Genomic DNA, 17,678 nt, shown 5'->3' on the forward strand with positions numbered 1-17,678 from the left:
CCTTGAAATTTAATTTTTAATACTCTAAGCATTAATTATATGCTTAATAGTTAAAATTGCTGTTAAACATCTTTTATGGGATTAAAATTTTATTTCTGATTAGGCAATGAATTATATATGTAATCAATTATTACATCCATTTAAAAATTATGACCAAAAGATTAATCCTCCATAGATGTTTTTAACAATATAAACCATCCTGGTAGAATTGGAATTAAGGACTTAGAAATGGAGAGACAGAGGGTCAGTTTATTAATTACAGTAAAAACTTTAAATCTTTTATAACTTCAGTAGATTTTGTGAAATGACCACAAACTAAACTGATATAATAAAATACTGCCATTTTCCAGCCTGGCTCGATGCTTTTTACTTCTTTGACATAGCTAGGTATACATTTGGACTCTAGCAGCATTATTGAACTTCTTCATGTGGTTTGAGGTAAACAATGTGTGCTAAAATGGACTTTTATTGCTCTGACCTGGCAACAGGATTTGGGAATAGAGGAAGACTGGGGTAGAGAGGAGGAGACAAAAAAATAGGTTTTCAGGCCACAGAAATGGACTGAATTATTTTGATCATTTGTTTATGTTTAAATAAAAGAAATTGCTAGGTTATCTCCTTTTTGTAATGTATAACCTGATTGCTTTCCTTAATTGTTTCCTTTGAACAATTTAGTATTAGAACAGTCATTGTGAGAGGGAATGGGAGTATCTGGAGATATGGGAAAACTGAAGGAAAATATTTAAGAAGGAATTTCTTGTATTTGTCTTTTTTGGTAAGTGTATAAAGGGATCAGGATATTCAGTATAAGTAAAATTAACCAAAAGCTTGTGTTCCACAATTTATACTTTAACCCTTAATATTTATTCTCCCTCCCTTACTGCGCACAGGGTACATGACAATAAAACTTTTGTAACATGGTCCAAATGTCTCAGGTTACATTTCTCATTATCAACATTACATTGGTGTATCTATTCTAGTTTTTATGTTAAAAATGATATTTTTGTATTTTGGTGATATAAAGTGAGGTTTTTTTTTTTTAAAGATTTTATTTATTTATTCATGAGAGAGAGAGAGATATCTATTCTAGTTTTTATGTTAAAAATGATATTTTTGTATTTTGGTGATATAAAGTGAGGTTTTTTTTTTTTTTTAAAGATTTTATTTATTTATTCATGAGAGAGAGAGAGAGAGAGAGACAAACAGACACAGGCAGAGGGAGAAGCAGGCTCCACGCAAAGAGCCTGATGTGGAACTCGATCCTGGGACTCCAGGATCATGCCCCGGGGCCAAAGGCAGGTGCTAAACCACCTAGCCACCTAGGGATCCCCTAAAGTGAGTTTTTAAATTGGAGGGGTAGCTGGCTGACTCAGTTGATAGAGCATGCAACTCTTGATCTTGGGGATTGTGAGTTCGAACCCCACACTGGGTGTAGAGATTACTTAAGAATAAAATCTTTGTAAGTAAATAAATAGATAGATAGTATTGAGTATTTTTGGTTAAATCCTTCATTGACCTGGATGTGATAAGCTATTTCTCTTCCTTAGGCATATGCTAAATGGTAGAACTACAGATTTGTAGGTATGGAGTACACAATTATGATATCTTACTTTTTGTTATATGAACACTAATATGGTATAAGTACATTCTATATGATTTCAGTGTCTATGCTGTTAATGTTCTGGATAATCTTTAAAAGAATTCTCTGTTTTAGAATTTCCTTTTAGTTGGATTTAATGATAATGTAGTGTTGATTCTGAAAAATCTTTATTATTGTGCAAAAACTCAAAGAACATGAGTGTTAAAGGTGATAGATATGCTTATTTATATTTATGCTTTATTTTAAGAAAGTGGCTCACCCATTTGTGCAGACTGGCAAGTCCAAAATCTGCACGGCTGGCTGGCAGGCTAGAAACCTAGGAGGTAATGTTGCAGGCTGGAGGCATAATATCTTCTTATCTAGGATCATTGGGTTTTGCTCTTAAAGCCTTCAACTTATGAGATGAAGCCCACCCATATTATTGAGGATAATATCTGTTCTTTAAAATCAACTCATTATATGAGTTGGTATATGAGATGGTAGCAGTATCTACAGAATACTTTCATAATAAGTCATGGATTAGTGTTTCATTAAATAACTGGGTACTATATAAAGTATAACCAAGTTGACATACAAAATGAAACATCATGTTTGGCCCTTAAAAAAAATTTATATCACAAGTCACAAAAATGGCTGGGGTCAGGCTGTCAGACTGTTACCACAGAACATACTAGGCAACTTCTTGAAGTGAGAACTATCAATTCCAGAGATAGTAGTTGATAGCCATTTGCTTATTAAGAATTATTGAGTGTTCTTTAAGTGCTATTTGAAAAGAACAGCATGCAAAACCACAAATGGACTGTACTTTCACATATACTGATTATTTTTTAAAAAGTATTTTATTTATTTATTCATGAGAGACACAGAGAGAGAGAGGCAAAAACACAGGCAGAGGGAGAAGCAGGCTCTACGCAGGGAGCCTGATGTGGGACTCAATCCCTGGACTCCAGGATCATGCCCTGGGCTGAAGGCAGGCACTAAACCACTGAGCCACCCAGGGATCCCACATACACTGATTATTATTGATGCTTGGGACAAAAAGTGGTTGTTAACCCAAAGACAAACCATTTACTAAAACCCAAATTTTACTGACTTGCCTTATATAAGTTTTTATTACATAAACCTTGTATCTCAAGGTCTAAAATTGTCAACTTTCTCTTTAATTAAATAATTTATATTACTTTGATACTTTATATAGGGATTTCTAAGAACAGTTTTGGAAATTTTTTCTGTCACAGTCCATTGGTACTGTGAAACTGACTGTTTTTAAGGCACCACTCCTGTTGGGTAACCAGGGTCATTGAAGGATCTCAAGATGGCTGGATGAAAACTTGCCATAAAAGCCATTGACAGGGTAGCTTTGGGGGAGATCATATCTCAAAACCAGAAGGCCATTGTTAACTCCCTGAAATCCGTAGTGAGACTCACCTCCAAGTTGGCTGCTCTCCCTGAAAATCCACCTGCTATCTATCAACTGGGTTTACTACAAAGCCAGTGTGGTCAAGGCTGGCTTGGTAGATGACTTGGATAATAAGTATAATGCCCTGAAGTTTGCTGTGCCAGAGGATAAATATACTGTTCAGGTGGATGCTGAAGAAAAAGAAGATGTGAAAAGTTGTGTTGAGTTTTTGTCTCTCTCTCAGAGGCCAGGTTTGAGGAATATGAAAAAGAGCTGGAGAAGCTGAAGAACATAAATCCATTTGATCAGATGATCATTGAGGACCTGAATGAAGTCTTCCCAGAAACCACATTAGACAAGAAGAAATATCCCTGTTGGCCTGGCAAGCCAATTGAAAATTTATGAACTGAGGTGGGGAGAAAGATCTGGCCCTTGCATTATAAACACAGGACACTAAAAATAATTATATGATAACAAAAAATGTAAAACATCATGTCCTTTAATCTAGAAGTAGAAACTCTGGTCTGTATCCGTTTACATTGACCTTATGTTTATTGACTGCCATAATAATGATAAAAGTTCAAAACTAAGAATTTATATGCTAGATACTTTATGAAACTTCTGATTCCTTCAATCATAGTTCTGTTTCAGAAAAGAGGAAACCCATGTTCAGATAGATTAAATGACTTGCCTGTGGTTGTACAAGCAGTAAGTGATGGAACAGGATTCACACTTTATTCAGATGCTGTTTGAATCTGAAGCCTGTAGTTTTCCCTACCCTACTCAACTTGTATTTGTATGAAACTTAGCAAGACTACTGGATCTTTTGGGATAGGATAGCCTATATACTTACGTATTCCTTAATATATAAGGAGCCATGTTAGTTTTCATTGTAATTTAGGGCTTATTTAATAAAAGTTTCTGTCTTCCATAGTGTATACAACTTTTGCCAAATGATGAAAATATGTCATTTTTTGTCTTGGTTGCCCATAAGCTTATGGTTATTATTAATACTCACTTTTAGTGATTTTCTCATCTGTGGTTCCTCATGTAATTATTTCCTGTGTTCATTTAGTTGCTAAGCTCTTCCTTTAGTTTTAAATTAATGTGTTATATAATAATATTTTAAATTATAAATCACTACAGTCTTTTAAAGATTCCTGATAGACAAAAAGAATATAAAATATTATTTTATTATCTCATTGCTTTGTTTTGTTCATTGATGTGTCCATATACCTAAAAAAATAGATAACGAGTAAATAAATGTTAGTGAATGAGTAGATTCAATTAACATGTATCTCCTAGACATCTAGCTGATTCCAAGCGGAATTTAAATTTACTTACACTTAATATATTTGCTGACGTGGTTGACTTTGCTGTCTTACTTTATGCCTTCTATTTGACATGTGTTTTTCATTTTACTCTTCCTTCTTCCTTTCTCTGGATTGATATGGTGATTAATTTTGTGTGTCTACTTTCCTGGGCTGAAAGGGTATCCAGATACTTGGTCAAACATTCTTTGGTCAGACATTCTGGATGTGTTCATGAGGGTGTTTCTGAATGAGATTAACATTGAATAGCAGACTGAGTAAAGCAGATTGGCTTCCCAATTATGGGTGAGCCTCATCTAATCTCTTGAAGATCTGCATAGAACTGGACTATTTAGCTTTTCCTGCGTCTCAAGCCAGCTGTTTTTCAGACAAGGAAAAGGCCTGGTTCTCAGGCCTTTGGGCTTGGATTGGAATACAACATCAGCTCTCTCCTGGGTCTCCAGCTTACTGACTGCAGCTTTTGGGACTTGTCAGCCTTCATAATTTCATGAGTCAATGTATACATCCATCCTGTTGGTTTTAGTTCTGTTTCTCTGGATATCCTTAAGTTATACAATTGATAATTTAAATTATTTTTTCATATTTCCTCTAATTTAGAAGTTATACACTCTTTTCTGTTCATTTGGTTACTCTGGAAATAATAATAAACATAATGATTTTAGTCTAAAGTTAATCAGTACCTTTAGCCTCCTTTTGGATCATATAAAGACTTTATAACACTTTAACTCCATTTCTTCCCCTCCTGACACACTGTTATTGTGCTTTATATATTTTTTTAACCCCTCAGACTTATTGTTACTATTTTATGTATTTTATATTTATGTTCAAATATGTATTTGTCACTATATTTCCTGTTGTTTCTTCCATGTTATATCTTATATCTGGAATACATTCCTGCTCCTAGTAGTTTATTATTGTTCATTTCTTTTAGAGACTATCTGCTGATAACAAACTCTATTTTATTGTTCTGACAAAGCCATTTTATTTTGTTAGTTTAACCATACTGAGTATAAAATTCAGGATTAGCAGTATAAAATTAGCTGAGTATAAAATTCAGGATTAGCAGTAATTTTTGTCATTATGTTTAAGATCTCATTTCATTGTTTTCTGGTTTTCACTGTTTTTGTGATGTAATTGATCTGATTTTTATGTATCTATGCATGTATATATAGCTTTGAGGCATATTTTGTATATCAGATGATCCACCCATTTCAAGTAATTCAGTGATTTTTAAAAGTAAGTTTAGCAGTTTTGTGCTGAGTTGATTAGTTTTAGAATATTTCTGTCACCCTAATAAGAAACCTTATGTCTATTAACTATTTATCCCTGTCCTCCCTCCTTTATCCCAGATAACACTAATCTATGTTTTTGTCTCTAAATTTTCTTTTTCTGGAAATTTCATATAAATCAAGTCATAGAATATGTGATCTTTTGTACTGGCATTCTTTCATTTAACATAATATTTTTGAAGTTCATGTATGTGGAAGCATGTATTAATAATTTGTTCTTTCTTTTGATGAATAGTATTCCACTATATGGATATACCACATTTTGTCTCCATCAGTTGTTGGACACGTAGGTTTTTTTTTCAGGTTTTGACTATGAATATGAATAATGTTCCTAAAAGAATTCATGTGTGAATCTCTATGTATATATGTTTTCATTTCTTTTGTGTAAATCCCTAAGAGGAGAATTGCCCTGTTATTTGGCAGATTTATTTTTTATCTTTTACAAGATACTTCTAGACCGTTTTCCAAAGTGTTTGCATCATTATATTCCTACCAGTAGTGTGAGGACTCCTGTTTCTCCACATTCTAGCTAACATTTGTTATCTATTTTCTTTTTTTTAAATGAGTTTGCTTTTTATTTTAAGATTTTATTTATTATTCATGAGAGACACAGACACACAGACACACACACACACACACACACAGGCAGAGGGAGAAGCAGGCTCCATGCTGGTAACCCAACGTGGGACTCCATCCTGGTTCTCCAGGATCATGCCCCAGGCTGAAGAAGGTGGTGCTAAACCACTGAGCCACCTGGGCTGCCCCATCTATTTTCTTTTTTTAAAGTAATCTCTACACCCAGGCATAGGGCTCAAACTCATGACCCTGAGACCCTGAGATAGTGTCCCTACTAACTGAACCAGCCAGGCATCCCTATTATCATCTAATACAAAAAAAAAAAAAAAAAAATTATCATGGCCATACTAGTGGGTGTGAAATTGCTTCTTATTGTAGTTTTAATTTGCATTTCCTAAACTAATGATATTGAACATCTTTTATATGCTTATTAACCATTCATATATATTCTTTGGTGAAATGTTTTTTTTTTTTTTTTTTGCAAATTTTACCCATTTTTGAGATTTTATTGCTTGTATTCTCATATACAAAGGATTCATTGTTTTGTATACAAGTCCCTTATAAGATAAAATTTTGCAATATTTTCTCTCATTTTGCTGCTTCTCTTTTAGTTTTCTTAATGGTGTCTTTTGAAGTGCAAAAGACTTGAATTTTGGTGAAGTCCAATTTATCAAATTTTTTTGGTGTTAAATTTAAGAAATATTTGCCTAATCTAGGGTCTTAAAGATAATCACCTGTATTTTCCTTTAAAAGTTTTAGTTCTCACATTTAGCTCTGATTTATTTTCTGTTAATTTTTGTATATAGTATGAGACAAAGGTCTAACTTCATCTTTTGGCATATGGATATCTAGTCCTAGTATCATTCATTAAAAAGGCTATCCTTTATTTCTGTGAATTTCTTTTACACCTTTGTTGAAAATCAGTTGACCATAAGTATAAACATTTATTTCTGTACTCTCACTTCTATTCTAGTGATGTACATGTCTATCTTCCTTTGCCAGTACTACATCATGTTGATAACTGCTGCAGTAGTTTTATATTAAATTTTGAAATTGGAAAGTATAAGTTGTCCAGCTTTGCTTTTCTTGGTCAAAATTGTTGTAATATTCTCTATGAATTTTATATAAATTTTGCAATTTTATATAATTGGCGATTCTATATAAATTTTAAGATTATCTTACCAATTTCTGCTAAAAGGCTGCCTAAATTTTGATAGGGAATGAATCAATCTGGGGAGAGTTGCCATTGTAACACTATTGAACTTTTCTACTTCACAAACCTGGCATCTGACCTTCTTTTGAAGGTAACCTTCCCCGCCCCCCCCTCTTCCCCTGCCCACTGTGACTGCTTTAAAGGTCTTGCTCTTTCCTTTTAGATTTAAATAATTTCATGTGATGTCTTTAAGTGTGGATTTCTTTTTATTTATACTGGTTGGGAATTTTTGGCTTCTTGATTATGTGAATTGGTGTCTTTGATCAGTTCTGGAAATTTTGTTGACTTCAAATACCGTTTTTTATAAATCTAAAATATGATCAATTGAAACATGCACCATTTATACATCACCAAAAGAGAAAACAATGTTACTAATGCCTTAATAATAGTATTATGCGGGGGTATCTGAGTGTCTCAGTGGTTTAAGCATCTGACTCTTGGTTTTAGCTTAGATTGGATCTCAGGGTGGTGAGATGCAGCCCCATGTTGGGCTCTGCACTTGGCAGGGAGTCTAGTCTGTTTGAGATTCTCTCCTTCTTCCTTTGCCCTCCCCCTGATCTTGCTCTCTTGCTTACACACACTCTCTTTCAAATAAACAAAATTTAAAAGAATAATATGTGATGTATGAAATGGTCATGCTGATCCCCGTTGCTTAGAAATATGTCATTTTCTCAAAGGATTTGGCAAACTTTTCTTCATTTGCATTGCTTTGTGCATAGTTTTTTTTTTTTTTTTTTACCTGTCTCTCTGTAAGAAAACATAGCACAATTTCATATATTTGTATCTTTCTTTTTTAGTTCCTGTAAGTAGTTACTGCTTTTTCAACATGTACAGGTCAGTTCAGACTACTATAACATCCCATAAACTGGGTGACTTAAATGACAAACATTTATTTCATAGTTCTTAAGTCTGGGAAGATCAAGACAAAGGTGCTGACAGATTCAGTGTCTGGTGAGGATCTTGCTCCTGATTTGCAGATGGTAACCATCTTGATATATCCTCACATGGTGAGGAGAGAGGTCATTTTTCTCATTCTTTTCTTACAATGGTACCAATCCCATTCATGAGTTCCATCCCCAAGATCTTTTTTTTTTTTTTTTTAAGATTTTATTTATTTATTTATGAGAGATTATACACACAGAGAGAGAATGAGAGGCAGAGACACATGCAGAGGGAGAAGCAGGCTCCATGCAGGGAGCTCCATCTGGGACTTGATCCGGGGTCTCCAGGATCACGCCCTGGGCCAAAGGCAGGAACTAAACCGCTGAGCCACCCAGGGATCCCCCCCATCCCCAAGATCTAATTACCTCCCAAAGGCTCTACTTCTAAATGCCATCAAATTGGGATTAGGACTTGAACATATGAACTTTGAAAGGATACAGGTTTTTAGCCCATAGCACAAGAGTATAATGACTCCTCATTTATGGCAGTTGTTTCAGTCATGGATACTTCTTGCTTCTCTAATGTCAGGTTGTATGTCTGTGTATATTCTTTAGCTTCTCAACTTTTTTTCTAAAGTTTATTATACATTGTATGACATTTATAATTATGTATAAAAATTATACATAATTTTTAAAAAGATTTATTTATTAGAGAGAGTGTGTGAGCAGGAGGAGGGAGAGAGAGAATCTCAAGCAGACATCCTGCTGAGTGGGGATCTCACACCCCCACATCATCACCTGAGCTGAGATTAAGAGTCATGGGCTCAACTCATTGAGCCAGCCAGGCACCCCTACGTTGCAATAATTTCTTAATGGCAAATCATAGTTTATCTTCCTTTCTTTCTTTCTTTGGTACTGAAACCTGGGAGAATCGTTAGTTTTTAAAAGTTTACTTTTTAGAGTACAACATGGAGATTTAATATACACATACATTATGAAATGATTACCACAGTCAAGTTAATTAACATATCCATCACCCTAGAAAGTTTTCTTTTGTGGTTGAGAATGCTTAAGATCTACTCTCTTAGCATAGCAGATCGCATATGTACAATACAGTGTTATTAACTATAATGGTGTACAGGGGATCCCTGGGTGGCTCAGCGGTTTAGTGCTGCCTTCGGCCCAGGGTGTGATCCTGGAGTCCCAGGATCGAGTCCCGCATCAGGCTCCCTATGAGGAGCCTGCTTCTCTCTCTCTATGTGTCTCTCATGAATAAATAAAATCTTAAAAAAAATAATGGTGTACATTAGATTTTCAGAATTTATTAATCTTGTTACTGAAATTTCATACCCTATGATGAATGTGTCTCCTCATTTCCTCTACCCCTGTCTGTGGCAACCACTGTTTTACTCTGTAGTCTATGAGTTGAATTTTTTTTAGATTCCACATAAAAATGAGTTTATATAGTTTTTGTCTTTCTCTTTAAGACTTATTTTATTGAGCACAATGTCTTCCAGGTTTATCCGTATTGTTGCAAATGAGAGTTTTCTTCCTTTTTGATGACTAAATAATATTCCATGGTGCATACATACCACACTTTTTAATGCATTTATCTGTGATGGACACTTGTTTCCGAAATTGGCTTTTGTGAATAATGCTGCAGTGAACATGATGGTGCAGATATCTCTTTGAGATAATGATTTTATTTCTTTTGGATATAAACCCAGATGTAGGATTCCTGGATCATATGGTAGTCTTTTTTTAAGTAAATTATACCTCCAATACCAAGAATTATATGCTCTACTGTATAGGCCAGTCAGGCACCCAACGGGTGGTAGTTCTGTTTTTGATTCTTGAGGAACCTCAAACTTTTTCCATATTACCTGTCTCAATTTATATTTCAATATATATTCTCTTTTCTCTATTCCCTTGCTAAAACTTATTTGTTACCTTTTTGATGATAGCCATCCTGACAGTTATGATATAATATTTCCTTATGGCTTAGATTTTCCTGGTTAGTGATTCTGAGTATTTTTACATACCCGTTGGCCATCTGGAAAAAAATGTCTATTTAAATCCTTTGCCCATTTTTAAACCAGGTTATTTGTTTTTATACTGTGTATTATTTACTTATTTTTTGATATTAATCTCATCAAATATATGATTTGCAAATATCAATTTTAAACAATATTCATTTTCCTTTGGAGAAATTCCATTTCATTCTTTTCCTAATCTGCTTTTTTACTTCATGTAGTTTCCTATACCTGTGTATATTTTTAAGTGTGCCATTCATTTATTTTTAAATGTAGTAAGCATAGTTTGATAATTTGTATGTGACAGTTGTAATATTTAAAGTCTTAATGTGTCCCTTGCTGTTGTTTTTCATTTATGTAAGTTTTTGTCACCTGATGCTTTGTTTCCTTGTATTCTTGATTATCTTTTTCATTGCCCTTCCAAAATTATTTGGAGAGTTCTGGAGGCTTAGAATCAAGCTACCTTTCTATAGAGAAGATTTACACTTGCTTTTGCCAAAAGAACCTAGGACCATTTAAACCAAATTATAGCTTGAGTTTTTCTAGTCATTCAAGGGTGGTCAGCAAATCCCCATAAAGGCCAGCCTATGAGCAAAGATTATCAGTAATGGTAGGCTGGGAGACTTATGGTTTCAGGCCTTTATATTTAAGTCTTTAATTCATTTCAAGTTAATTATTTGAGTGATATAAAGCAGTAGTCTAGTTTTGTGTTTTTGCATGTGGCTGTCCAGTTTTCCCAGCCCTATTTACTGAAGAGCCTGTCTTTTCCTCTTTGTATATTCTTGGCTCCTTTGTTGCAGATGAATTGACATGTATTTGTGTGTTTATTTTTGGGTTCTTTATTCTGTTCTATGTGTCTTTTTTCATGCCATTACCATACTGTTTTGATTATTATAACTTTGTAATATAGTTTGAAATCAGGGACCATGATGCCTGTTGCTTTGTTCTTTCTCAAGACTGCTTTGGTTATTTGGGGTCTTTTGTGGTTTCATATACAATTTTAGCACTGTTCATTGATTGATTGCCATTGGGATTCAGGGTCTTCTCTGGTTCCATATGAATTGTAGGATTGTTTGTTGATTGATTACCATTGGGATTTTGATAGAGATTGCATTGAATCTGTAGGTTGTTTTGGGATCATATGGGCATTTTAATAGTATTAACTCTTTCAGTCCATGAGTATGAATATCCTTCCATTTATTTGTGTCTTCTTTAATTTCCTTCATTAGTGCCTTAAGGTTTCCAGTATATAGGTCTTTTACCTCCTTGGTTAAATTTATTGCTAGGTATTTTATCCTTTTTAATGTAATTGTAAAGTGATTATTTTTTGAATTTATTTTTCTAAGAATTTGTTATTAGTGTATGCAATAGATTTTTGTATGTTGATTTTGTATCCTGTAACTTTACTAAATTTGCTGATTAGTTCCTATAGTTTTTTGGTGGAGTCTTTAGGGTTTTCTATATATAAAATCATGTTGTCTGTGAATAGTGACAGTTTTACTTATTCTTTTTCGATTTGGATACTTCTTATTTATTTTTCTCACCTTATTGCTGTGGCTAAGATTTCCCATATTATCTTAAATAAAAGTGTGGAGAGTGGATATCCTTGTCTTGTTTTTGATCTTAGAGAAAAATTATATAATGTTAGCTGTGGACTTTAAATCTATTGCTTTTATTATGTTGCGGTACATTTACTTTATACTTTGTTGAGAGTTTTTTTAAAATCATAAATGGTTGTTGAATTTTGTCAAATGTTTTTTTCTGCATCTCTTGAGATGATCATGTGATTTTTATCCTTCAGTTTATTAATGCACTGTATCCTGATTGATTTGCAGATGTTGGTATATTCTTGCATTCCTGGAATAAATCCCACTTGATCATGGTATATTATTCTTTTAATGTACTTTTGAATTTGACTAATATTTTGTTGAAGATTTTTGCATCTGTGTTGATCAAAGATAATAGCCAGCAATTTTTTGTGGTGTCCTTCTCTGGTTTTGTTATCAGGGTAATGCTGGCCTTGTGAAATGAATTTAGAAATATTTCCTCCTTTTTAATTTTTTGGAAGAGTTTGAAAAGGATAGGTGTTAAATCTTTAAGTCTGAACTCTTTAGAATTCACCAGTGATGATGTGTTTCTGTTTCCTTATTAATTTTCTATTTCCCTGAGAAATCCATTGATGTACGTGAGGTATTAAAGTCTTCTACTGTTATTGTGGTGCTGTCCTTATGTTCCTTTAGGTCTGTTAATTTTTGCTTTATATATTTGAGTGTTCCTTTTTTAGGTGTATATTTACAAATGTTATATCCTCTTCTGGGATTGACCCCTTTTATCATTATAAATAAGGATCATATTTTATATGATCAAATAATGCCCATATTTTTCTTTTTTTATAATCTTTTTTTTAAAGTTTATTTTATGTGATATGGCTACTCCATCTTTTTTTCTCTTTCATTTCTGTTTGTGTGGAACTTCTTTTTTCATCCCTTCACTTTCAGCCTGTGTTTGTCCTTAAATCTGAAGTGAGTCCTTTGTAGACAGTGTATAGATTGGTCTTGTTTTTTTATTCATTCAGCTACTTTTTATCTTTTGATTTGAGAATTTAGTCCATTTACATTTAAAATAATTATTGATAGATATATACTTATTACCATTTTGTTAATTGTTATTTGGTTGTATTTTAGTTCCTTTCAGTTCTTTCTTATTCTTCTGCAGTCTTTCCTTGTGGTTTGATGACTTTTTTAGTGTTTTGCTTAGATTTCTTTCTTACTATCTTTTGTTTATATACTTTAGAGTTTTGGTTCTCATGATGCTCACTTATAACAGCCCCCCCCCCGTGTGTGTGTATGTATGTATGTATGTATGTGTGTATATATATATATATATATATATATATGATATATATCTATCATATATATATGAAAAAAGCCCCCAACCCATTTTAATTAATTAATTAATTTTTAAAAGATTTTATTTATTCATGAGAGACAGAGAGAAAGGAGAGAGGTAGAGACACAGGTAGAGGGAGAAGCAGGCTCCATACAGGGAGCCTTATGTGGGACTCAGTCCTGGGACTCCAGGATCATGCCCTGCGCTGAAGGCAGGTGCTAAGCTGCTGAGCCACCTAGGTGTCCCCAACCCAACCCATTTTAAATTGATAGCAGCTTAGGTTGTTTGTTTTGTTTTGTTTTTCCTTTCAAAGTAGGCTCCATGCTTAGCATGGAGCCCAATGCAGGGCTTGAACTCATGATGATCCTGAGATCAAGACCAGAGTTGAGATGGAATTGAACATTTAACCAACTGAGCCATTCAGGCATCCCAATAGCAGCTTAGTTTTGAATGCATTTTAAAAGTCATATTAAAAAAAAGTCTTATTTACTCCCTATCCCACATTTTATGTTTTTGATGTCATTTTTTTATATTTATATTTTTACTTTTTATTTAAAAATTTTTAAAATTTAAATTCAGTTTAGTTAACAAGTAGTGTATTATTGGTCTTAGGGGTAGAATTTAGTGATTCATCAGTTGCATATAACCCAGTGCTCATTACATCAAGTGCCCTCTTTATTGCCCATCACCCAATTACCCCGTCCCCCCACCCACCTTTTACTGATAATTGTAATTACACTTTTTTTTTTTTTTACTATTTTTGTCTTTTAATTTTCATAGTAACTTTTTTTTTCATAGTAACTTTCTAAGTAAGTAATCTACTACCTTTTCAATATATTTACTTTTACTAATGAGGTTTATACTTTCATATTCTTAATACTTATTAATGCCCTTCTTTGCAGTTTAAAGATGTATTTCTTGTAAGGCTAATTTAATGGTGATGACCTTTTTGGCTTTTTTTTTGGCCCAGAATAGTCTTTATCTCTTTTTCTATTCTGAATGAAAACCTAGCTGGATAAAGTATTCTTGGTGACAAGTTTTTTTCCTCTAGCATGACCTATAAAATTTCTCTCAATATTCTGCTGATAATCTTATGAGGGTTCCCTTGTATGTGACTAGTTGTTTTCTCATGCTGCTTTTAAGATTCTTTCTCTTTAATTATTGACAATTTAATTATGTCAATATGTCTTGCTGTGGATATTTTTGGGTTCCTCTCATTTGTAACTTTCTGGGCTTCCTGGATCTGAATATTGGTTTAGGGAAATTTTCAGCCATTATTTCTTCAAATAAGTTTTCTGTTCTTTTCTCTCTCTCCTTTCCTTCTGGGACTCCTATAATATGTTATTTCATGTGATACTGTCATATTGGTCCCTTAAACTACTTTTACTTTATAAAATTCTTTTATCTTTCTGTTGCTTTGTATGAATGAATTCCACTGCCTGTCTTTGAGCTCAGTGATCATTTCTGCTCTGATCTAGTCTGCTGTTGAATCCTTGTAGTGTGTTTTTTGGTTCAGTTATATTCTGCAGCTCTATGACTTCTTTTTGGCACTTTCTTATGTTTTGTATTTCTTTGTTGAAGTTCTCACCATGTTCATCCATTCTCCCTAGTTGAACATCTTTGTGACTATTTGTTTTTTTTTATAAATAAATTTATTTTTTATTGGTGTTCAATTTGCCAACATATAGAATAACACCCAGTGCTCATCCCATCAAGTGCCCCCCTCAGTGCCCATCACCCAGTCACCCCCCACCCCCTGCCCACCTCCCCTTCCACCACCCTAGTTCGTTTCCCAGAGTTAGGAGTCTCTCATGTTCTGTCTCCCTTTCTGATATTTTCCACTCATTTTTTCTCCTTTCCCCTTTATTCCCTTTCACTATTTTTTATATTCCCCAAATGAATGAGACCCTATAGGGGGTTTGTCCTTCTCCGACTGACTTATTTCACTCAGCATAATACCCTTCAGTTCCATCCACGTTGAAGCAAATGGTGGGTATTTGTCGTTTCTAATGGCTGAGTAATATTCCACTGTATACATAAACCACATCTTCTTTATCCATTCATCTTTCAATGGACACTGAGGCTCCTTCCACAGTTTGGCTATTGTGGACATTGCAGCTATAAACATCAGGGCACGGGTGTCCTGGCGTTTCATTGCATCTGTATCTTTGGGGTAAATCCCTAGCATTGCAATTGCTGGGTCGTAGGGCAGATCTATTTTTAACTCTTTGAGGAACCTCCACAGTTTTCCAGAGTGGCTGCACCAGTCTTTGTGACTATTTGAATTCCTTATCAGAGATATATTACTTATCTCTGTTTCATTAAGGTGTTTTTTTTTTTTTTTTTTTGAGGTTTTGTATTTTTTCATTTAATAGATATTTTTCTGTTTTTTTTTCTGGGAAACACTCTGGGCTTGTTTCTATGTATTAGGCAAAACAGTTACCTCTTCTAGTCTGGAAGGAGTGACCTTGTGTGGGAGATAAACCTTATCTTTTAACCTTGCTCTAGCTCTGGTTGTCTTTCAGACCTTTGTGATTATCTAAGCAGCCTGATTTATACTAGATAAGTCAAGGTGTGCCAAGCCCTGTCAGGGTTCCAAAGGAAGGGATCTCAGTCAGCACCTATTTTCAGGCTGATTGGAAACGAGACCCTCAGGCAGCAGCTTTTAAAGTCTGCAAGTATATACAGTCCTCTGGAACTTAAACCTTGCTGACTTCCAGATAAAGTGTTCTGGATGTGACCTCTGGGTGACAGTTGCAAAAACTGGGACTTCAGACAAATATGTAAGCTCCTTTTTGAGAGGTACTATGGGGCTATATTAAATCTGAGGATGGCATCCCCCTGCATATGTTCCCTAAGCTGCTCTGTAGCTTCTGAATGTGTGGCAAATCTGAAGTCTGCCCCTCAAGCTGAAGCTCCAGGAAAGGTAAATAGACCTTTCCGCAGGAGGACTGGGGAATGTTTCACTCTCTGTCTGTGCAGTGCCCTGGGGGTGGGTGGTAGCCTGCAAAGGATCATCTCTGACTATTTCAGTCCCATGGAGCCCAGAAATGTAACTCCTCCTGGCTACCAGAGCCAGGTGATCACAGAATCTCCCTTTGCATGCCTGCTGGCTTTAGCGAGGAATTGGGAGAACGTAGGGCCAGCATGCACCCACTAGCTTTTGCAGGGCAGCAGGAAACACTGGACCAGGATATGCTCACTGGCATTAGCAAGTTCAAATTACCATTTTTGTGTTCTATCTTGTAGCACCTTTTTTCTGGAGATAGTCCCAATGTGCTTCGCCTCCTCTGGCACACACTTTAAGATTAGCCAAATGAACCTGCTTCACGTAGAGTCTAGACATTTTTCAAACTGCTGCTTTTTTACTGGGCCCCATGGGTTGTGAGTCTGTCCATAAGTCATTTGAGTGCAAAATCTCAGTTCCCTACAGCTCTTTGGGTCTCTTGGACCTGAGCCCTGGTTGTTTGCAAAGCCAGATGTTTTCGAGGCTTATCTCTCTTGTAGGTCTCGAGGCTGTGGTGCCTTCTGTGGAGAGTGATGAACCCCTTTCTCCTCAGGGAGCTCAGGATTTGTGAGATCTCTCCTGATTGTGGGTTGACAGTTTGGTGGTGGTGGTGGGGGCGTGGTGAGACTGTGCCTTTACCTTTCTTAGCCATCTTGATGTAGCCCTTTTACCATTTGTTGTGAAGGAACTTTGAAGCTACATTCCAGGTCTTTTTCAGAGGGAATTGTTCCAAATGTAGCTGTAAATTTGGTCTGTTTATGGGAAGAGGTGAGTTCAGGATCTTTCTATGCTACCATCTTGGACTGCCTATAGAGATAATGAATTTAATTAAGTACTTTCTTCTTTTTAAAAATATTTTATTTATTTGTTTGTTTGTTTATTATATTATTTATCCCCGCGATCTGGGGGGAGGGGCAGAGGGAGGGAGAGCATCTCAAGCACACTTCGAGCTGAGTAGGGAGCCCATTACAGGGCTCAGTCTCATGATCTGAGATCATCACCTGAGCTGAAACCAAGAGTCAGATATTTCATGGACTGAGCCACCCAGGTGCCTCTAAATCAAGTAGTTTCTGGGACACCTGGGTAGCTCAGTGGTTGAGTGCTTCTGGCTCAGGTCGTGATCCTGGGGTCCTGGGATCAAGTCCAGCATTGTGCTCCCCTTGGGGAGCCTGCTTCTCCCTCTGGTTATATCTCTGCCTCTGTGTCTTTCATGAATAAATAAATAAGATCTTAAATAAATAAATCAAGTAATATCTTTAGGTAACTGCCTAATATTAAGATAAAGCAACTAAGACTGGAGTTACAAAAACACATAAATAACTAAAAGATTGTGTGATTTTTGTTATGTACTTACATATTTGCAGTGTAATAGTTGAGAATAACTTGTAATATTCAGGTTAAAAATTTATGCTTTTTGTGTCTTCCATGTAGTCCTGATTATACCACTTGTAGTTGATGTA

The 17,678-nt window shown here is 35.0% G+C and overlaps 1 long non-coding RNA gene and 1 pseudogene across 6 annotated transcripts in view; both read left to right on the forward strand.

Annotated features, from left to right (window-relative positions):
* Nucleotides 1–17,678, forward strand: part of LOC112653282 (uncharacterized) — a 142,097-nt gene that overhangs the window by 34,062 nt on the left and 90,357 nt on the right. The gene's annotated exons all lie outside the window — the stretch shown is intronic.
* Nucleotides 2,916–4,370, forward strand: LOC125754835 (ATP synthase subunit d, mitochondrial-like; annotated as a pseudogene).

This window comes from Canis lupus, chromosome 3 (assembly GCF_003254725.2).
Source record: "Canis lupus dingo isolate Sandy chromosome 3, ASM325472v2, whole genome shotgun sequence".
In the NCBI taxonomy this organism is placed as follows: Eukaryota; Metazoa; Chordata; class Mammalia; order Carnivora; family Canidae; genus Canis; species Canis lupus.